Source organism: Aristolochia californica, unplaced genomic scaffold, assembly GCF_029961685.1.
Source record: "Aristolochia californica isolate CCGP_79_NKW_82.1479 unplaced genomic scaffold, dmAriCali1.0.hap1 SCAF_8, whole genome shotgun sequence".
Taxonomy (NCBI): domain Eukaryota; kingdom Viridiplantae; phylum Streptophyta; class Magnoliopsida; order Piperales; family Aristolochiaceae; genus Aristolochia; species Aristolochia californica.
The window spans coordinates 28,223,718-28,246,837 of NW_027182279.1; the positions used below are offsets into that span (position 1 = coordinate 28,223,718).

Below are 23,120 nucleotides of genomic sequence, written 5' to 3' on the forward strand. Positions count from 1 at the left end.
AAATATTTATACCTAGAAGACAAGTAGTTAGAAGAACCCCAAATAATTCACCTCTAAGTACTCCATATTAAAGCAGATTAAAGTAGTACCCCTCCGAATTGGTATCTAGAGGGAGGGAGGGAGGGAGGCTAAGTGTTCTGACAGAACATTAAAAGACAGAATCGTTTTAGGAACTTCCTTCTGGCTAAGTGTTATGACAGAACATTAAAAGACATAAGCGTTTTAAGGACTACCTTCTGGAAGTTTTTACAACTATCTTTTCCTTCTCTTACTATTGCTTTCCTGCTTATACTTTTCATAATATTAGGCATCGTTCTTGTTACCTTAATACTTACTGCTTTTATTGTGTGTTGAGAATTTTTCGTTTTTGTTCATATTTACTACTTTATTTTAAGAAGTTATTATAGAAATAGGATTAGATACAAGGTGAAGGATTTACCTCGGAAATAGGAAGTTCTTCTAAAAACCTTAATATAATAGATAGAATAACAGGAAGGAGAAGTGTAGACCAAAGAGAAATACAATTAGACGAAATAATAGATATAGATCAAGACATTACAAATTTGGCAATAACCAATTAAACCTTCTTAACCCCAGACAATTATATAGAACAGGACCATTAAACTTTAATACCAGATTATTTAGATATTACCGAGAAATCCAGATAAGTTGTGTAGGACAAGATTCTGTTAACATTAACTTAATAGCAGAACAAGCCTTTAAAGAAATAGGGGTAAAAGGATTCATTTAGGTCTGATTGTAATAGGGGTAAAAGGATTAGGACGAAAACATCTAGGAACTAAAACCTTACTTAGTATCTACGATGATAGATGGGCAGACCCTAAAAAGGCAATGTTAGGAATCACTGAGGTAGATATGAATCAAAATGGAGGAATATTTTATTGCTCCCCAGACTTCCTTATTGGAATACAAGATTTTAGAAAATATATCAAAATAGGTATTCAGACAAAAGGATATGAATCCTTTGTAGGAAACAATCTTTTATTGTGTATTGAATTCTTAGGAAGGTGTACTTGTTCTAGCACTACTAGGTTCAAAGTTAAAATAGATGATGTAGTTAGTTTAATAGGAAACAATGGAATAAAATTAATTAAGCCTATTAAATATTCTCCAGACATTTTAGCAGGATTAGAATGGAACCTTAAATTTAGAGAAGAAAAAATAATCAGTCCTGAAGAAAGTATCATGTACACAGATACTAAAGGTAACATAAATATAAGATTTAATAGCTATGAACAAAAGAATATAGAAGATACATAATCAATCTCTAGTGAAAATTATCACCTAGTCAATATAGAATTAGAAACAGATGAGATAATATACCCTAAAGAATTATATATATATAATTATATATATATATATATAAATATATATATATATATAGAGAGAGAGAGAGAGAGAGAGTCTGGTCTGCTATACCTAGGGCTTTTAGACAAGGGATGCAAGCTTCTAGGGAACACTGATTGCATTTTAGCTCTTTGTTTTTTGCTAGGATACCAAGCACATTAAAAAGAGGATTACTATCTAACCCTGTATTCCATGACCACGCATGTACACATTCTGAAGTAGTGTCCACTCTTAAGGTTCTTAATTACTCAGAAAATATTTTTTTAATAGGGATCATTTTGTTTTAAATCGATTTTGGTGAGACGATTTGGCCTGCTCATTCATTCATGGGGTGCCATACTGTGAAAAGATCATGCTTGTAATGTTAGAGCTTAGGTGTTGCATGGGTTCAGTTATGCAGTGGAAAGTTGAATTTACTTTTACCTGTGTCGGCCTAGTTGCGTCCTTGGGATAACCCACACTAGTCAGCCTCCCTTTCATACAAATAGTTGGCACACAATAAACCTTTTTCTCATATACACAAATCTGTCTACATACAAGATATTCGAGCGCTCCTTTGAGTCTCTATGTCAATGTCTGATTGATTGGCACTCATCCAGCCCCCCTATATATAGTTGGGGAAATTGCTGGCCACATGCCCCTTCGAATGGTCATGTGCTTCTTGGCGCATGCCTCCTCATGTACAACCGCCCCAGCTAACACCCCATGGCCCACGTGACTAGAAACCGTTTAGGAACCATTATAAGCTGAATTTTGATGGTAGCGCCTTTGGGAACCCGGGTTTGGATGATTTTGGCGGGGTGATTTTTTATCCGGGCGGCACTGCCATACTCTCTTACTATGGCCCCCTCGGAATTGCTGACTCGACCATTGCTGAGCTCTCTGGTCTCCTTCACGGCTTGTGTATTTTTAAGGATCGCTTTAGTGGTCTCTTTATCATGGAGGGAGACTCCGAGGTCGTCATCGGATGGTGCTCCACCTCATCCTTCCCCCCGTGGCGTCACTGGCAGATTTTTCTTGATATTTTGGATATTGTATCCACCATTTCTTGTACTTCGTCTCATATACTTACATCAGCCATTTCGATTGCTGATTTGTGTGCCTAGGTCCCCCCTTCAATCTCTTATTGTTAGGGGAGGTCTCCCTTGATGTATCTTCCCTTTCTTTGAAATAAGTTTATCATCATTAAAAAAAAAGTTGGCTGCCACTAATCTGACTTGCCTCCATGCCTTGGTGTTCAGGCACTAGTCCGTATGTGCCCAGCCTATACGTGCGGTGCCTAGGGGTGGCATCGAGTCGAGCCGAGTTTGAATCTACATATGTTCAAGCTGGGCTTGATTTAAATACTTCGAACTCAAGCTAGAGCCGAGCCCAGCCTTAAGCTTAAAATTGGAATTGAGCTTGACCAGGGTTCAAGCTCCAACCTACATTTAAAACTTTGTATAAAATACAAGTCAAATAAACTATGCATAAAATTTTGCATAAATTTTACTTAAAATTGGGCATGACCTTTGTACATAAACTCTGCATAAAATTGTCTATAAACTCTGCATAAAATTGTTTATAAACACTACATAATATTATGCCAATGTCACTTATATAAAAACATGACCTATATACAAAATGTGACTTTTATATACATTTCCCACTCTCTTGAGCCTAGCCAAACTCGAACTTGTATATGTTCGAGCTTCGCTTGATTTGAATACTTTGAACTTGAGTTCGAGCTCAAGCTTAACTTTGAGACTAAAATTGGAATCGAGCTCTAGCCCAAGAATTTTAACCAAATTTGAGCTCAAGCTCGAGTCGGGTTTGAACTTTAACCTACATTTAAAACTTTCCATAAAATACATGTTTAATATTAAGTTCAAATAATCCTAAAAGTATGAAAAACAAATAGAGATAATCTTGCATATCAGAGTTATTAAGAAACGACTAGATCTATAACTCATAAAGGATCTCAAAATAATTTGTATTGCATAAATTCTGTACTACATTGCATGGATTGAATAAGGATGAAGGAGATCAAATGGGAGAAACGAGCTTACCTGTGGCTGACATATATTCCGTGACTTTCGTCTACAACGCGTAGGTCAGCAATGTCTAAATGCGGTTGTGCGATGAAGAGATTGAAAGCGCTGAAGATGGAACATGGCGGAAATAGGTTGAGGAAGGACTGAAATACGAAACTTTCGTAAAAATCTGAGCATGCATATTACTAGTGGTTGGTAATATGCATGCTCTCTTTTCTTTTCTTTTCCATTTTCCTTGTGCATCCAAACAAGAGAAACCACATTTCTCTTTTTTTTCTCTCTTATTTTTCATGGGCATCGAAACAAGAGAATCGATCTTTTAGTCTCATTCCTCTTCTTGGGTAAATCTTCCTCAACGTTCGTCATTTCTGAATAACTGGTGCGCCCAACACTATCAATAATACCATACGGTTTGACATTGTGCACAGCCCCTTTAGGGAAAAACCTCGCGGAAGGGAGCCAGTCCTGGTTATGAAAAAACTGAGTCTCATCCCGCTCCGACCACAGATCGTAGCCTCCAGAAAATTGAGACCTGTTGGCCAAAGCCTTCAACTGCTCGTCTGCTTTGATGGAAAAGAGAGTTGGGGCTCGCTCAAGCTCAGAAACTGCGGCTCTAAGTTCCGCCCTCCGCCTCATTTCGTAAATCTGGCACTCACGGCAAAGACGGGCCTTTAGGAGCTGTTTGGCTTTTTTGGCCTGCATCCGTTTCCACTGCCATTTCGAGTCTCCGCCGAGGTAGGTACAAGGCCCCCCACCCAGTTTGTCACGAGGTCAGATGAGCCTAAACTCACTTGGGCTAGCGGAACTCCAACTCCTGTGATGGCCTACCTTCAATTCGTCAAAGGTAGTACAGCCTCTCACCCCTTAGATCAACGTTGCAAACTCCTTCCTCTCAAATGAAGCACGAGCATTGAAAGATAGAAAGACAATGGAATAGGAAGAGAAAGTAACCTTGTATTAATACTAGAGAAGATTACAAGGAGTGACCGCCCAAGGTGGAAGGCCAGCACTCCACAAAATCTCTTCCTCTCGTCTATGCTGAATGAATCTACAAGGGTTGAATGCCTTGGTATTTATAGGCTTCAACCCCTCCCTTCTCTCATGCTTCCGTCCAATGAGAGCAGAGATCCTCCCTTATAAATTCTCCTTGATTTGATCCTCCATTCAAATCCCTTTATTTGCTCCTTTTTTTTAAAATTCGTTTTACCATTGTTATTTTCCTTAGACACTTTGTTAGCCGAATCATTCTTTCTCTCATATTCGGTTAACTTTTCAGCAGAAGATAAAGCTGAAGCTAATGTTTTTACCTCCCGTGGGCTTAGCAAGAATTGAGAAGATGGGAAGTAAAGACATTAGCTTCAGCTTTATCTACTGCTGAAAAGTTAACCGAATATGAGAGAAAGAATTATTCGGCTAACAAAGTGCCTAAGGAAAATAACAATGGTATAACGAATTTTAAGAAGAAGGAGAAAGGGGAGAAGAAGTCGTGGGCAAAGGATGCCAAGGCTAGGCCGGAAGAGAAGAAACGAGGGGACAAACAGAAAAAGAAGGTCCGTTGTTTCATATGCGAGGGATTGTCTTAGAAAGAGGTTCCTCAATGCTGCTCAAACTGAGGTGAACAATGAAGGGATTGAGCCTAGGTATGGCTCCTTAACACTTCTCCATGCTGTTGTCCGTTCAAAGGAGGAAGGCTGCTCCACTTCTGGTAAGACCCTTAAGAGAACTTATTTTTATCTGTCTAACACTTGTTGGACGTATTGTTAGAGTAGTGGTGGACACTGGCGCCACCCACAACTTCCTTTCGCCGGTGGAGGCTAGGCGCCTAAATAAACGAGGAGAGAAAGATGGGAGCAAAATGAAAGCTGTAAATTCTGCTGCTCGTGAAGTCCAAGGCATTGCCAAGAACGTCCCGGAGGAGATAGGCAAGTGGGTTGGATTTCTGAATTTTACTATTGTTGTCATGGATGATTTCAATGTGATTTTGGGAATGGAGTTTTTCACGGTTTGTAAGGCATTTGTAATGCCGCATGTTGGGGTAGTGGGGATTATGGACGAGCAAAGTCCTTGTACTATTTCTGAACTTGACAACAATGATGTAACAAAAAAGGACTTAATGCTATCAGCCCTCCAGCTTAAGAAAGGTCTTAAGCAGGGCCGCTCTACTTACATTGCTTTTATTTGTGCTGGTAGAGGTCATGCCTACCCCTAAAGAGATACAAGCCGTACTGCATGAATATAGAGATGTCATGCCTGAACAACTTCCAGCGAGGTTGCCACCTAGGAGAGGGGTGGACCATCGCATAGAGCTTGAGCTCGGAGCAAGAAATCCAGCACAAGCACCATACCGAATGGCGCCCAAAGAGTTGGACGAACTGCGAAGACAACTCAGTGAGCTGTTGGACGTTGGGTTCATAAGGCCAAGCAAAGCACCTTATGGGGCCCCTATACTGTTTCAGACTAAGAAGGATGGAAGTATGAGACTATGCATCGATTGTAGGGTGCTCAACAAGGTAACTATAAAGAATAAGTACCCTATTCCTCTTATTGCAGATCTCTTTGATCAGTTGAAAGAGGCGCAAGTTTTCTCCAAATTGGATTTTCGAAGTGGTTATTACCAAGTCCGTATTGCTGAAGGAGACGTGGGGAAGACTGCTTGTGTAACCAGATATGGGGCTTACGAATTCATGGTAATGTTCGTTGGCCTAACCAATGCACCTGCAACATTTTTCACTCTCATGAGCGAGGTATTTTCCGAATACTTGGACAAGTTTGTTGTTGTTTATTTTGATGACATCATGGTGTACAACAAGAGTTTGGACGAGCACAAGAAACACCTTCGAAACAATGAGAAATAATCAGCTGTATGTCAAGGAGGAGAAGTGCTCCTTTGGGTTGCAAGAGGTGTCCTTTCTTGGACATTGGATAGGGGGAGGACGGATATGGATGGACAGCAAGAAGGTGGAGGCTGTGCATGACTGGTCGATCCCTTCCAAGGTGATTGAGCTTAGGAGTTTCCATGGTCTTGCAAATTATTACAGGAGGTTTATCAAGGGCTTCTCAGCTATAGCAGCCCCCTTGACCGACCTTCTCAAGAAAGACCAAAAGTGGCAATGGACGGACTCATGCCAAAGAGCATTCCAACGGCTAAAGGACACCATGGTGGCTGAACCAGTGCTGCACCTTGCTGATTTCAACAAGCCGTTTGAGGTAAATACAGATGCCTCCAAACAAAAGGATATGAATCCTTTGTAGGAAATAATCTATTATTATGTATTGGATTCTTAGGAAGATGGACTAGTTCTAGTACCACCAGGTTTAAAGTTAAGGTAGATGATGTAGTAAATGTAATAGGTAATAAAGGAATCAAATTACTTAAACCTATTAAATATTCTCCAGATATTTTGGTAGGACTAGAATGGAATCTTAAATTTAGAGAAAAAAAAAATAATTAGTCCCGAAGAAAGTATCATGTATACAGACACAAAGGGTAACATAAACATTAGATTTAATAGCTACGAACAGAAAAATACAGAGGACACTGAATCAGCCTCCAGTGAGAACTATGATATAGTTAATATTGAATTAGAAACAGATGAAATAATATATCCTAAGGAACTAGAATTAAAACTGGTAGAAAGAGAACTTCTTCACCTGGAAGAAGATCTGATAAAAAACAAGAGGATAAAAGAAGAAGAATACTTGTATTACGACAGTGAAATGAACATTAGAATAGGAAAAATGCCTTTAGAACCAAAAGAAGATGAAACCTTTAGTATCAAAGAATATATGGATGAAGAAAGTTCTACTAATATTCCTGGAAGTAGTTACACTACGTATCCAAGACCTCCACCTAGAGAAGTATATTATTCAGGCAACATGCCTAGGATTCCTTATAGTGAACCCATAAATTTGGATAGAAAAATAAATCCAAAGGGAAAACAGAAAAGAAATAGAAAGACCTATAACTTTTCAGGAAAAGGGCAAAGGAAAAATTCTTAATCTTTCAGCCCATGATCCTCAAGAATGGACAACTGTATTAGACCTTTGGAAAAACCAAGTAGTATCAGATTATGTCTAGAACTTTTCATCCCAAGATGTAGAAGAAATGTATAGGTACTTAGATACACTCCTAGGAGAAAGCGTTAAAGCTTTATGGGAAAGCTACAAAAGAAGTAATCCAGAAGAATTTGGTCATTTAATGGGCCTAGGATCCAACCCTTATAATTTTGTTAACAAAGTTTACCAGTTAGTAACAGGAGATGACCCTAATTTAGGTTCTATAACACTACAGAAAGATGTTGTAGTTTACTTAGAACAACTTAGTTTACATAATTATAAATATGTTAAAACATATCTACAAAACTACTTTTATTATACCTGCATTTCAGGTAATGCCTTTAACAAAGACTTAGGAATCAAATTATTTAGAAAACTACCTGGAGCGTTAGGAAAAGAAATTTATGACAATGGCAAAACATAGAATCAGCAAACCCTACATCGGTATACTCCATCGGACAGAGAACAAAATTCATTATGACAGTTCTCCAAGAAAAATGTACAGATATCTAGATACAAAGACAGCTTAAGGGAAATGGCTTTGGCTTCTGCAAACAGATATATACTACTCAAGCTTATGGTCTAAAAGATTAAAGACAAAAACCTAGAAATAAAAGATATTTTAAGAAAGGATATTTTATCCGAAGATCTAAGAGTAGAAAGCCTTACCTGAACAAAGACAGACATGTCAGAAGATACAACCCAAAAAGAACTTATAAAAATAAATTATCATGTTATATTTGTGGTCAGACAGAACACTTAGCCAACACTTGCCCTAAAAGACAGAACATTAATTCTAGAAGATCCACCCTTGTAGAAAACGTACAACAAGATCTTATAGAAGTAGATGAATATATGTCAAACACAGAATCCATCTATAGTATTGTAAGCATACCCAATGCTCCTTTAGATACATCAAACTCTGATGAAGATCTTGTCCTAGACCTTAATATTGAAGAAAACCTTGACCTTATGGATACAGTAATAGAATGTACCCATACCTGGTCCTGGAATACTGGTTTAGACAGTAACCCCTGCTTTAAATGCTCCTGGTATCCTAGTAAGAAACAAAGAGCAATATGCACTCAATGTTTCCTAGAAGCTTGTATTCCTTGCTTAAAACTCTTAGGTATTGAACATGTAGAATCCCTAATCATAATAAGGTATACAATACTAAATTGTAAATTATGGCCAGAAAAATAGAAAACTGTGAGGCAGAAATAACTCTTCTCAAACATAGATTAGATACAATAGAAAAGGATTCTTATGATGGTATCACTGTAGGATTAGAAGAACCAGAAACTTCCTACGTATGTAACCAAGATAAATCTTTTTTCCAGTATCCTTGTTAGAGCAAAGATTATTTTCCCTAACAAACAATCCCTCGTGTTAGATGCTTTAGTAGATTCCGGCTGTACCAAATGTATTATCCATAGAAGATTAGTTCCTCTTCAGTTCCTTAAGAAAACCAATAAACAAGTGTTTAGCCAACATGTAGATGGTACCTATAACCCGTATACAACTTATTTTGATGAAGGCAAAATCCAGTTCTTTACCAACTGTTCAACTTTTTCTGGATCTTTTCCTTTACCTTAAACATGGGTTAGAGATCTCAAACTCAACGTAGACTTTATTTTAGGTCTTAATTTTATTCTTCATAACAATGGTTCTCTTTACTCCTTGTTTGCAATGTCCTTTTTACAACTATCTTTAGAATTAATGTTCTGTCTTTGAGGGCAAGTGTAGGCTAAGTGTTCTGTCTAACAAAACATTAAAAGATAGAAGCGTTTTAGGAACTACCTTCTGGACGTTTTTACAACTATCTTTTCCTTCTCTTACGATTGCTTTCATGCTTATACTTTTCATAATATTAGGCATCATTCTTGTTACCTTAATACTTACTGCTTTCATTGTGTGTTGAGTATTTTCGTTTTCGTTCATATTTACTACTTTATTTTAAGACGTTATTGCAGAAAGGTATATAAGGCTGGAAACTACTGGGTGAGGGCTAAGCCCTGACAAACGCCTCTGCCTCAGTTGAGCCAAGCATTGCTCTCGGTTGTCACAAGGCCACTGTACCTTTTTATATATATTTGGTTAATTAATAAGATAATAAAACGGTTTTTGAGATTTGTTTTGCGAATATTACCTATATATTACTTATACTTAGGATTATTATATAATGGCTTAAGAGATTATTGTGCAATATCATAGGAACTTATAGCTACATATTGTTCTTGGTAATAATAGCATTACCATTATTTGGATATTTTATATTTCTCCCAAAACAATTAGATAATCTTTTAGCCTCTGATATATTCTTATTCCTGTATATTTTAGCCAGAATCATAGATAGAACCTTAGATACATCATTTTTATCTTTATAGCTTTAACAATAGTCTTCTGTAATTTAGTTATCTTTAGTTTTGTCTGTTTTACCTTATCTTTATTTTCATACAGAAGATTTGTAGAGACTCCTAGGCAAATATTTATACGTAGAGGACAAGTAATTAGAAGAACCCCAAATAATTCACCTCTAAATACTCCAGATTAAAGCAGATTAAAGTAGTACCGCTCCGAATTGGTATCTAGAGGGAAGGGAGAGAGGGAGGGAGGGAGGCTAAGTGTTCTGACAGAACATTAAAAGACAGAAGCGTTTTAGGAACTACCTTCTGGCTAAGTGTTCTGACAGAACATTAAAAGACATAAGCATTTTAGGAACTACGTTCTGGAAGTTTTTACAATTATCTTTTCCTTCCCTTACGATTGCTTTCATGCTTATACTTTTCATAATATTAGGTATCGTTCTTGTTACGTTAATACTTACTGCTTTTATTGTGTGTTGAGTATTTTCGTTTTTGTTCATATTTACTACTTTATTTTAAGACGCTATTATAGAAAGGTCTAGAAGGTTGGAAACTACTGGGTGAGGGCTAAGCCCTGACAAACACCTCTGCCTTAGTTGAGCCTAGCGTTGCTCTCGGTTGTCACAACGCCGGTGTACCTTTTTATGTGTATTTGGTTAATTAATAAGATAATAAAACATTTTTTGAGATTTTTTTTGCGAATATTACCTATATATTACTTATACTTAGGATTATTATAAAATACCTTAAGAGATTGTTGTGCAATATTATAGGAACTTATAGCTACATATTGTTCTTGGTAATAATAGCATTAGAATTATTTGGATGTTTTATATTTCTCCCAGAACAAGTAGATAATCTTTTAGCCTCTGATATATTCTTATTCCTTAATATTTTAGCCAGAATCATAGATAGAACCTTAGATACATCATTTTTATCTTTATTGCTTAGCAATAGTCTACTGTAATTTTGTTATCTTTAGTTTTGTCTGTTTTACCTTATCTTTATATTCATACAGAAGATTTGTAGAGACTCCTAGGCAAATATTTATACCTAGAAGACAAGTAATTAGAAGAACCCCAAATAATTCACCTTTAAATACTCCAGATTAACGTAGATTAATGTAGTACCCCTCCGAATTGGTATCTAGAGGGAGGGAGGGAGGGAGGGAGGGAGGCTTAGTGTTCTGACAGAACATTAAAGACAGAAGCGTTTTAGGAACTACCTTCTGGAAGTTTTTACAACTATCTTTTCCTTCTCTTACGATTGCTTTCATGCTTATACTTTTCATAATATTAGGCATCGTTCTTGTTACCTTAATACTTACTGCCTTTATTGTGTGTTGAGTATTTTCGTTTTTGTTCATATTTACTACTTTATTTTAAGACGTTATTACAGAAAGGTATATAAGGCTGGAAACTACTGGGTAAGGGCTAAGCCCTGACAAACGCCTCTGTCTCAGTTGAGCCAAGCGTTGCTCTCGGTTGTCACAACACCGCTGTACCTTTTTATGTATATTTGGGTAATTAATAAGATAATAAAACAGTTTTTGATATTTGTTTTGCGAATATTACCTATATATTTCTTATACTTAGGATTATTATATAATACCTTAAGAGATTATTGTGCAATATCATAGGAACTTATAGCTACATGTTGTTCTTGGTCATAATAGCATTAGAATTATTTATATATTTTATATTTCTCCCAGAACAAGTAGATAATCTTTTAGCCTCTGATATATTCTTATTCCTTAATATTTTAGCCAGAATCATAGATAGAACCTTAGATACATGATTTTTATCTTTATAGCTTTAACAATATTCTTCTGGAATTTAGTTATCTTTAGTTTTGTCTGTTTTACCTTATCTTTATATTCGTACATAAGATTTGTAGAGACTCCTAGGCAAATTATTATACCTAGAAGACAAGTAATTAGAAGAACCCTAAATAATTCACCTCTTAATACTCCAGATTAAAGCAGATTAAAGTAGTACCCCTCCGAATTGGTATCTAGAGGGAGGGAGGGAGGGAGGCTAAGTGTTCTGACAGAATATTAAGGACAGAAGTGTTTTAGGAACTACCTTCTGGCTAAGTGTTCTGACAGAAAATTAAAAGACAAAAACGTTTTAGGAACTACCTTCTGAAAGTTTTTACAACTATCTTTTCGTTCTCTTACGATTGCTTTCATGCTTATACTTTTCATAATACTAGGCATCGTTCTTGTTACCTTAATACTTACTGCTTTTATTGTGTGTTGAGTATTTTCGTTTTTGTTCATATTTACTACTTTATTTTAAGACGTTATTATAGAAAGGTATATAAGGCTGGAAACTACTGGGTGAGGGCTAAGCCCTGACAAACGCCTTTGCCTCAGTTGAGCCAAGCATTGCTCTTGGTTGTCACAACGCCGTTGTACCTTTTTATGTATATTTAGTTAATTAATAAGATAATAAAACAGTTTTTGAGATTTGTTTTGCGAATATTACCTATATATTACTTATACTTAGGATTATTATATAATACCTTAAGAGATTATTGTGCAATATGATTGGAACTTATAGGTACATATTGTTCTTGGTAATAATAGCATTAGAATTATTTGGATATTTTATATTTCTCCCAGAACAAGTTTATAATCTTTTAGCCTCTGATATATTCTTATTCCTTAATATTTTAGCCAGAATCATAGATAGAACCTTAGATACATGATTTTTATCTTTATAGCTTTAACAATAGTGTTCTGTAATTTAGTTATCTTTAGTTTTGTCTGTTTTCCTTATCTTTATATTCATACAGAAGATTTGTAGAGACTCCTAGGCAAATATTTATACCTAGAAGACAAGTAATTAGAAGAACCCCAAATAATTCACCTCTAAATACTCCAGATTAAAGCAGATTAAAGTAGTACCCCTCCGAATTGGTATCTAGAGGGAGAGAGAGAGAGAGGGAGGGAGGGAGAGAGAGAGAGAGTGAGATGGAGAGAGAGAGAGAGCAGCCTATCCATAATAGGATACATAACACTAAGTTAGAAATTATGGCCAGAAAAATAGAAAACTGTGAATTACTCTCCTCAAATATAGATTAGATACAATCGAAAAAGACTCCTTTGATGGGATTACTGTTGGCATAGAAGACCCAGAAACTTTCTACGTCCGCAACCAAGACATATCTTTTTCTAGCATACTTGTCAGGGCCAAGATTGTTTTCCCTAATAAACAATCCTTAATATTAGATGCCTTAGTAGACTCTGGCTGTACAAAATGTATCATCCATAGAAGACTCGTTCCCCCTCGATGAAGGAAAGATCCAATTCTTTACCAACTGCTCCAGTTTTTCTGGATCTTATTCTTTACCTTTGACATGGGTTAGAGCATTGCTAATATACTTTTATGTATTATGTATTAAACACACACCATCTATAAAACTTAGGAAACAATAAACGCAGTAAGTACTAAAGCGATAAGAACAATTCCTAAGGTTATGAAAAGCACAAGCATAGAGATTTTTTTAGGTTCCTATATATTCTTAATTATTAATATTATAGTTAGAATCGTAGATACATGATCTTTGTCTTTATAGCCTTAGTAATAGTTTTCTGTAATTTGGTTATTTTTAGTTTTATCTGTTTTACTTTGTCTTTATATTCTTATAGAAGATTCGTAGAAACCCCTAGGCAAATCTTTATACCTAGAAGACAAATAGTAAGGAGACCTGCAAATCATTCAGCTTTAAATACTCCAGATTAATCAGTACCCCCTCCAAATTGGTATCAGAGCCCTAAGACCTGGAACCCTCCAAAAAACTAGATTATTTAGACCTTAGACTTCCATCATGATTTGAGATAAAATATATAGGACCTAATTCCCTTAGGTGTCATTTCAACAGTGAAGAACATATTTTACACGGGAATAATCCCCAATTAATACTATCACAGATCTTATTATAAGTCTAGGTAATAATCTTCAAACAAAGTAACCGAAAAAGAATTCACTTTAACTAAGATACAAGACGAAATTAAGACTTTAAAATTAAAAACAGAAAAACTCTCTGAGAATTTAGACTATCTAAAAAGTAGTAAAGGATCGCAACAAAATATTGATAAAGAAATAGATTTAATATCCCAGAAATTGAAAGGCATCACAATAGAACCCAAAACCTCCTCAGCTAAAAAACCATGGCACTTTCACAGCAAGGTGAAGGATTTACCTCGGAAATAGAAAGTTCTTCTAGAAACCTTAATATAAAAGACAGAATAACAGGAAGGAGAAGTGTAGACCAAAGAGATATACAATTAGACGAAATAATAGATATAGATCAAGACATTACTATATTTAGCAATAACCAATTAAACCTTCTTAACCCCAGACAATTATATAGAACATGACCATTAAACTTTCATACCGGATTATTTAGACATTACCGAGAAATCCAGATTAGTTGTGTAGGACAAGATTCTATTAACATTAACTTAATAGCAGAACAAGCCTTTAAAGAAATAGGGGTAAAAGGATTCATTTAGGTCTGATTGTAATAGGGGTAAAAGGATTAGGAAGAAATCATCTAGGAACTAAAACCTTACTTAGTATCTACGATGATAGATGGGCAGACCCTAAAAAGGCAATGTTAGGAATCACTGAGGTAGATATGAATCAAAATGGAGGAATATTTTATTGCTCCCCAGACTTCCTTATTGGAATACAAGATTTTAGAAAATATATCAAAATAGGTATTCAGACAAAAGGATATGAATCCTTTGTAGGAAACAATCTTTTATTGTGTATTGAATTCTTAAGAAGGTGTACTTGTTCTGGCACTACTAGGTTCAAGGTTAAAATAGATGATGTAGTTAATTTAATAGGAAACAAAGGAATAAAATTAATTAAGCCTATTAAATATTCTCCAGACATTTTAGTAGAATTAGAATGGAACCTTAAATTTATAGAAGAAAAAATAATCAGTCCTGAAGAAAGTATCATGTACACAGATACTAAAGGTAAATCATGGGCATCCAAACAAGAGAATCGATCTTTTAGTCCCATTCCACTTCTTGGGTAAATCTTCCTCAACGTCCGTCATTTCTGAATAACTGGTGCGCCCAACACTGTCAATAATACCATACGGTTTGACATTGTGCACAGCCCCTTTAGGGAAAAACCTCACGGAAGGGAGCCAGTCCTGGTTATGAAAAAGCTGAGTCTCATCCCGCTTCAACCACAGATCGTAGCCTCCAGAAAATTGAGACCTGTTAGCCAAAGCCTTCAATTGCTCGTCGGCTTTGCTGGAAAAGAGAGTTGGGGCTCACTCAACAGCCTCCCACGGTCGCTGAAGCTCAGAAACTGCGGCTCTAAGTTCCGCCCTCTGCCTCATTTCGTAAATCTGGCACTCACGGCAAAGACAGGCCTTTAGGAGCTGTTTGGCTTTTTGGGCCTGCTTCCGCTTCCACTGCCATTTCGAGACTCTGCAGAGGTAGGTACAAGGCCCCCCACCCAGTTTGTCACGAGGTCAGATGAGCCCAAACTCACTTGGGCTAGCGGAACTCCAACTCCCGTGATGGCCTACCTTCAATTCGTCAAAGGTAGTACAACCTCTCACCCCTTAGATCAACGTTGCAAACTCCTTCCTCTCAAATGAAGCATGAGCAATGAAAAGATAGAAAGACAATGGAATAGGAAGAGAAAGTAACCTTGTATTAATACTAGAGAAGATTACAAGGAGTGACCGTCCAAGGTGGAAGGCCAGCACTCTACAAAAACTCTCCCTCTCGTCTATGCTGAATGAATCTACAAGGGTTGAATGCCTTGGTATTTATAGGCTTCAACCCCTCCCTTCTCTCATGCTTCCGTCCAATGAGAGCAGAGATCCTCCCTTATAAAATCTCCTTGATTTGATCCTCCATTCAAATCCCTTGATTTGCTCCTTTTTCTTAAAATTCGTTTTACCATTGTTATTTTCCTTAGTCACTTTGTTAGCCGAATCATTCTTTCTCTCATATTCGGTTAACTTTTCAGCATTTGATAAAGCTGAAGCTAATGTCTTTACTTCCAGTGGGCTGAGCAAGAATTGAGAAGACGGGAAGTAAAGACATTAGCTTCAGCTTTATCTACTGCTGAAAAGTTAACCGAATATGAGAGAAAGAATTATTCGGCTAACAAAGTGCCTAAGTAAAATAACAATGGTAAAACAAATTTTAAGAAGAAGGAGAAAGGGGAGAAGAAGTCATGGGCAAAGGACGCCAAGGCTAGGCCGGAAGAGAAGAAACAAGGGGACAAACAAAAAAAGGTCCATTGTTTCATATGCGAGGGATTGTCTTAGAAAGAGGTTCCTCAATGCTGCTCAAACTGAGGTGAACAATGGAAGGATTGAGCCTAGGTTGGGCTCCTTAACACTTCTCCATGCTGTTGTCCGTTCAAAGGAGGAGAAGGCTGCTCCACTTCTGGTAAGTCCCTTAAGAGAACATCTTTTTATCTCTCTAACACTTGCTGGACGTATTGTTAGAGCAGTGGTGGACACTGGCGCCACCCACAACTTCCTTTCGTCGGAGGAGGCTAGGCGCCTAAATATACGAGGAGAGAAAGATGGGAGCAAAATGAAAGCTGTAAATTCTGCTGCTCGTGAAGTCCAAGGCATTGCCAAGAACGTCCCGGTGGAGATAGGCAAGTGGGTTGGATTTCTGAATTTTACTATTGTTGTCATGGATGATTTCAATGTGATTTAGGGAATAGAGTTTTTCACGGTTTGTAAGGCATTTGTAATGCCGCATGTTGGGGTAATGGGGATTATGGACGAGCAAAGTCCTTATACTATTTCTGAACTTGACAACAATGATGTAACAAAAAAGGACTTAATGCTATCAGCCCTCTAGCTTAAGAAAGGTCTTAAGCAAGGCTGCTCTACTTACATTGCTTTTATTTGTGCTGGTAGAGGTCATGCCTACCCCTAAAGAGATACAAGCCGTACTGCATGAATATAGAGATGTCATGCCTGAACAACTTCCAGCGAGGTTACCACCTAGGAGAGGGGTGGACCATGCATAGAGCTTGAGCCCGGAGTAAGAAAGCCAGTACAAGCTCCATACCGATTGGCGCCCAAAGAGCTGGATGAACTGCGAAGACAACTCAGTGAGCTGTTGGACGCTGGGTTCATAAGGCCAAGCAAAACACCTTATGGGGCCCCTATACTATTTCAGACTAAGAAGGATGGAAGTATGAGACTATGCATCGATTGTAGGGCGCTCAACAAGGTAACTATAAAGAATAAGTACCCTATTCCTCTTATTGCAGATCTCTATGATCAGTTGAAAGAGGCGCAAGTTTTCTCCAAATTGGATTTGCGAAGTGGTTTTTACAAAATTCGGATTGCTGAAGGAGACGATCTGAAGAATCTAAAGGTGCATTTTGGATACTTACTATGCTATAAATAGATTCCGTATCTGACATGTATTCATCTACTTCTATGAGATCTTGTTGGACATTTTCTACAAGGGTGGATCCCTTAGAGTTAATGTTTTGTCTTTTGGGACAGGTGTTGGCTAAGTGTTCTGTTTGGCCACAAATATAGCAAGAAAGTTTATTCTTTTAGGTTCTTTTTGGGTTAAATCTTCTAACATGTCTATCTTTGTTTAAATATGGTTTCCTACTTTTGAATCTACGGATAAAGTATCCTTTCTTGAAGTATTTTTTATGTTTTCTTAGTTTCTGTCCCGAGTCTTTTAGACCATAAGCTTGGGTAGTATATATCTGCTTACAGAACCCATAATCATCTCCTTTAAGTTGTCTTTGTATTTGAATGTCTGTACATTTTTCTTGAAGGATAGTCATAATAAACTTGGTTCTTTGTCCTATTGAATACACTGCTGTAGGATTTGTTGTTTCTACGTTTTGCCATTTATCATATATTTCTTTTCCTAGTGCTCCTGGTAATTTCCTAAATAACTTTGTGCCTAAGTCTTTGTTGAAAGCATTTCCTGAAACACAGGTATAATAAAAGTAATCTTGGAGAAATTTCTTAACATATTTATAATTATGTAAACTAAGTTGCTCTAAATAAACTACTGCATCTTTTTGTAATGTTACAAATCCTAGATTAGGGTCATCTCCTGTTACTAATTGATAAACATTATTAACAAAATTATAGGGATTGGATCCTAGGCTCATTAGATGGCCAAATTCTTCTGGATTCCCTCTTTTATAACTTTCCCATAAAGCTTTTACGCTTTCTCCTAAAAATGTCTCCAAGTATATGTACATTTCTTCTACATCTTGAGACTGAAAGTTTTGAATATAGTCTGACACTACCTGATTTTTCCAAAGGTCTAATACTGTTGTCCATTCTTGGGGATCATGGGCTGAAAGATTAAAAAAATTTCCTTTGCCCATTTCTTGAAACTTTATAGGTCTTTCTATTTCTTTTCTTTTTCCTTTGGGACCTATCTTGTGATCAAAAGTTACAGGGTCACTATAAGGAATCCTTGGCATATTACCAGAATAATATACTTCCCTTGGAGGTTCTGTTTGGACGGAAACTTGAACTAAGCCTGTATGTACTACTGCTTCAGGCAAAGTCTGGGAGTGTTGGATAGGAACTTCTGTTAGGGCTTCATCTATTTCTTCGTAGCATAACAATTTATTATCTAATTTGACTATGGAGTTGTCTATCTGTTGTTCAAGGGCAAGAATTGTAGAATTATTGGGTTGTTTACAGCTTCCTGGAACTTTACAGGGACAAGATGTTGATTCTGATACCAATTTAAAGGGGGTACTAATTTAATTTAATCTAGTCTGGAGTATTTAAAGGTGAATTATTACGAGATTTTCTTATTACTTGCCTTCTAGGTATAAATATTTGCCTAGGGGTTTCTACTACTCTTCTGTAGGAATAAAGGATAATATAAGACAGATAATACTAAATATGAAAATATTACAAATAACTATTGTTAATGCTATAAAAACAAAGATCATGTATCTAATATTCTACCTATAGTATTAGCAATTAAAAATATGTAAGAAACTAAAAGGTTTTCTAATTGTTATGGCAGGAAAACAAAGTAATTAAATAATTCAACCACTAATATAAATAAAAACAGGATACTAGTATAAGTTCCTATATTTTAAATCTTCTACCGTAATATATGGAGTTGTAAAAAATAGCTAGATATATATAGTATATAGGTAATATGGGTAAGATTATTCTAAAAAACTGTCTTAATATTTTATTAACTAACCAAATAAACATAAAAGTATAGCAGCGTTGTGCTTCCGGGAGCAACGCTTGGCTCCGAAGAGGCAGAGGCATTTGTCAGCCCTCACCCAGCAGTTTCCAGCCTCATATACCCTTATGTATAAACACAAAAACAAACACCAAGCCACACAATCTATAAAACTTAGCAGACAATAAAAACAGTGAGGATTAAACAGATAAGAACAATACCTAAAGTTATAAAAAGCACAAGCATGGAGATGATTACGAAAAATAAGTAAGAAGTGTAATTCCCGAGGGGTTTATCTTTAGATCAAAGTTGTTTAGATCTTTATGCTTACTCCTTCAGGTATGGGAAACCCAAGACACAGAGAGGTGTGCAATTTCCTAGCATTAAGCTTCTGCCACGGGCTCCAACATTTTGTCCCAAGAAAACAAAGCCCTGAAACCTCCTTGGGTATAAACGGGCAGAAACAAGGGACGCATGGACCGTGAAGCATCAAAGGAATACCGCAATGCTTTTACTCTGTGCTTGGGATTAACCCCAGGTTAGGGGAAGGTACAGATCTAAATAGACAGAGATATTCTTTGATTAAATATCTTTGGGTTTGAGGATCTTCCTCTTGATCAATGTTCTTAAGCACAAGTTGTTGTTCATTCGTAAGAACATTAATCTGATGCATTTGTGCCATAGATTGTAGATGAGAACAGCTACAATCTTGGTCTTCTTCTGATTGGCTGGATGAGGCAATATCATCCCCAAAATCAGAGTTTAAGAGAATTTTGGCCAACTGAATTCTTAATCCTTCATCAATCTGAAGTTTGTTAAGTTTCTCTTTAGTTTTGCATCTATTTGAATAGTGGCCTAATTTACCACATTTGTAACAGACAATTTTCTTTTTGTCTGGAGGATTTCTTCTAGGAGGTGGTCTCTGACGAGGAGGAGGTCTCCTAGATTCATGACGAGTCTTTTGATGAGACTGTCTTTTTGGATATCTCCTACTCTGGTGTGAATAGGGTTCATGTCTCTTAGAGTGAGAGACTTTACCTTTTCCCTTCCTTTGATTGGAAGGTGATGGACCTGTGTCACAAGCAAATTGTTCACATAATTCACCAAGCTCACGCTTTCCAGTAAGATTTTGTTTCTTAAGCTGAGCTTGAAGCTTTAAATCATTACATAAGGTCAGCCCTTCTTGGATGATAGCACTAGTAAGGAGACCATATGTATATTGATGGTAGTTTATAATTCCTACCTTATTACCTAACCTTTTTCTTACCTTGCTGGCAAAAAGAGTTGGTAAACCATCAATAAATTTTGCTTTCCAATATTCATTATTGGCATCTGGTCTTTGCATAACCTTAGTGAGGAAAACATCTTTATACCAGCAAAACTGGCTAAGTGTTCGACACCTAAGATTTTTCAAAACCTCTCTTCCCTTATCTGATTGGGAAGTCAGATTTCCAATGAAATGATGAACAATACAGGAAATCAAGGTATAAACTGCATCGTCCTCACCTAGGTAGGCTTGGCCAGATTCAGTTTTGATAACCTTCTTTGAATTATAAATTTCCTGATGCTGTTCAGGGGTGAGGATATTATCCCACCAACCTTTGAGAGTTCCAGAAAACCCTACAGTAAGCATTTCTGCAATTCCTTGATCGAAATTCTTATGTTACCGACAGATTGTACAATACATAAGCATTCGGTGACAATGTTCCAATATCTGATATTCAGATAATCCATCTATATTCCATTCATAAATGGATTTGCCATCATAAGATTTTTTATCTAAATAAACATTCTCTTCATACAATAGGTCTTGAGGTGTAGGCCTATGGTAATAGAGTTTGTTAGGTAGATCCCATTTCCGAGTAGACTTTTTCTCATAATCCAATTTTTGGATACTCGGATCTTGTATCATGTCTTGAAGAATTTCTTCAGTCTGATTGACATTGGTTAAACCCAAATCGTTGAGATTAGAGTTTTGACCAATATCAGAATCAGAATATGCTGAAGGAGTTAAATCCTCAGAATTTTGAGATGAAAAATCTTCATTTAGATCTTCGTGAGATTCTAATGTTTGAATACTTTTCAAAATCTTCGCAGCTTTTGCTTCTTTGGCTTGTTTTAGTTGATCTTCAGAAAGATTCAATCTTCCAAGCTGAGATAATAATTCATCAACAACTTTAGAATTATTATCCCATTTAAAGTTCCTAATAGGAACGGGTGGTTTGATGAGCGGTTTATTGTTCATCAACAAAGGTAATTTTCGAGAAGATAAGTCATAAGGATTTTGACAATATTTCTCTGGATTTTACCTTTATCCAAAAAATCTTCAATACGAATTAGCTGTTGGCCAATTGTTTTGAGATTTAAATTGGTAAAATTGTTTTGTCTCCTGATTTGACCCATAGGATTAAGAGTGGAGAGAGAGAGAGAGATGCTCGTGCTTGTCAGCCAACCAGATGATTATTATCGGAGAGTAGACAGTTAATGACCCTATGTGCTGTCTTTCCAAACCATGAGGTCAACAACCTGTCCTAAGAATGTATCTGTTCTCAAGGTGGTTAAGAAGGTTTCTTGCCTCATCCATCCCAGTGTTGGTCAAAGCACGCCTCTGATTAAGGTCTCAAGGACAAAATGTACCACTGTGATGAAGGGAATTTTGGACCTTAACTTGAGCGTGTTTGGCATATGCATGTAGACCTCTGACCCAGGATCAAGCAAACATCTGGTGAAGTTATCTTTCTGGACATCAATTCGTAATCCACTAAAAAAACTGAGCTTGCAGATGGATTTCATAGCACTAAATGCAGAGTGAGGGAGGGAATGTGGAGGAAACCATGAGACTGTTCAAGCATTGTGGCCTCTGCTTCATGGTTTGAGGCTGTCTAGAGATTGCTTTTTCATCTTGCTTAGACTTGAAGGAGCCTCTTCAAATGTCACCTAGTGGGTTTAGGCTAGATCCCTCCATTTTGGAAGCTCTCACATATGTTTAAGGAGATCGATGACAAGTTTTTTTAAAAAAAAGTTCTCTTGCTGTTTCTTGGGTATGCACCCCTCGCTCAGCAATTCTCCATGATATTTCTTTCGTTGGGAGTGACTACAGCAGTCAATCCTATCATGGGTGATTGCATTCCCCTCGTATAGATGGACTGGCGATGATGGGCTCCTTGCAGTCATCTAATGTTTTTAGTAGGCTCATGTATCTATTTCTCTACTATCTAAAATAAAAATGACAGAGAGAAGGAAAAGGAAGTGCTGTGCAGTGATGGGGAAGATGCAGTCATTAGATTTTGTTGGTTCTCTTATAAATGTTTCTTGGGAAGGGGCTTAGAAACTCTGTTTGTGCACCAATTGGTGTATTGGTCTTTGTTTCACCCTTATGATGTTATTTGTGGTTGTGATTTGGAGCTTGGATGCAGGTGGTATGAAGCTGAAAGCTGCTTAGCCTTTGCATGCATCCGCTCTTTGCCCTTGATTTCTCATAGTGGAAGACATAAAGGCAGATTATGTTGTTGTTTTTTCTATTGAATTTCTTTAATATTACATAAAAAATTTATGGGAGAGGAAGGGAGGAGGGGAAATTAACAGATTAGTGGCTGGAGTGCCAAAAAATGTAAAAAAGGGCTTGTCGTCTTTGCTGCCTGCCACAATGGCAATGAGGCTCTGTGCTTTCATGGACATTTTGATTGTGTGGTCACTACCTTCTCCATTGATTACATGAAAATTTTGCGTTATCTTTATTCTTAAATAAAACATCTATGAGTAAGCTGATTGGTAGTGAGTGCTAGATTACCCTCAAACTGGTTTGTTTGACTGTTTTATTAATTCAAAGAGGGTGAAGCTTTATTCCGATATTACATGTATGACTCAACACAAGTATATGACTCATAATGGGCAAGGATAAGCTATAGTCCACTACTGTCTATATTTTGACAGTTTCATGGGTAGCTTAATCTAAGTTCATTTTTGAAGATATAATTGATGTTTCAGATACCGGATGCTTAGCCTTTCATATGCCTTTCGATGCATACTAAGATTGAGAACATCCTCTGATTTCCAGCCAGGATGCTCGGTATGGTCTTGGAGATCTTC

The 23,120-nt window shown here is 36.8% G+C and overlaps 1 protein-coding gene across 2 annotated transcripts in view; it reads left to right on the forward strand.

Annotated features, from left to right (window-relative positions):
• LOC137939527 (protein transport protein SEC23 D-like) overlaps nucleotides 1-23,120 on the forward strand; it is a 47,516-nt gene that overhangs the window by 20,655 nt on the left and 3,741 nt on the right. The window lies entirely within an intron of this gene.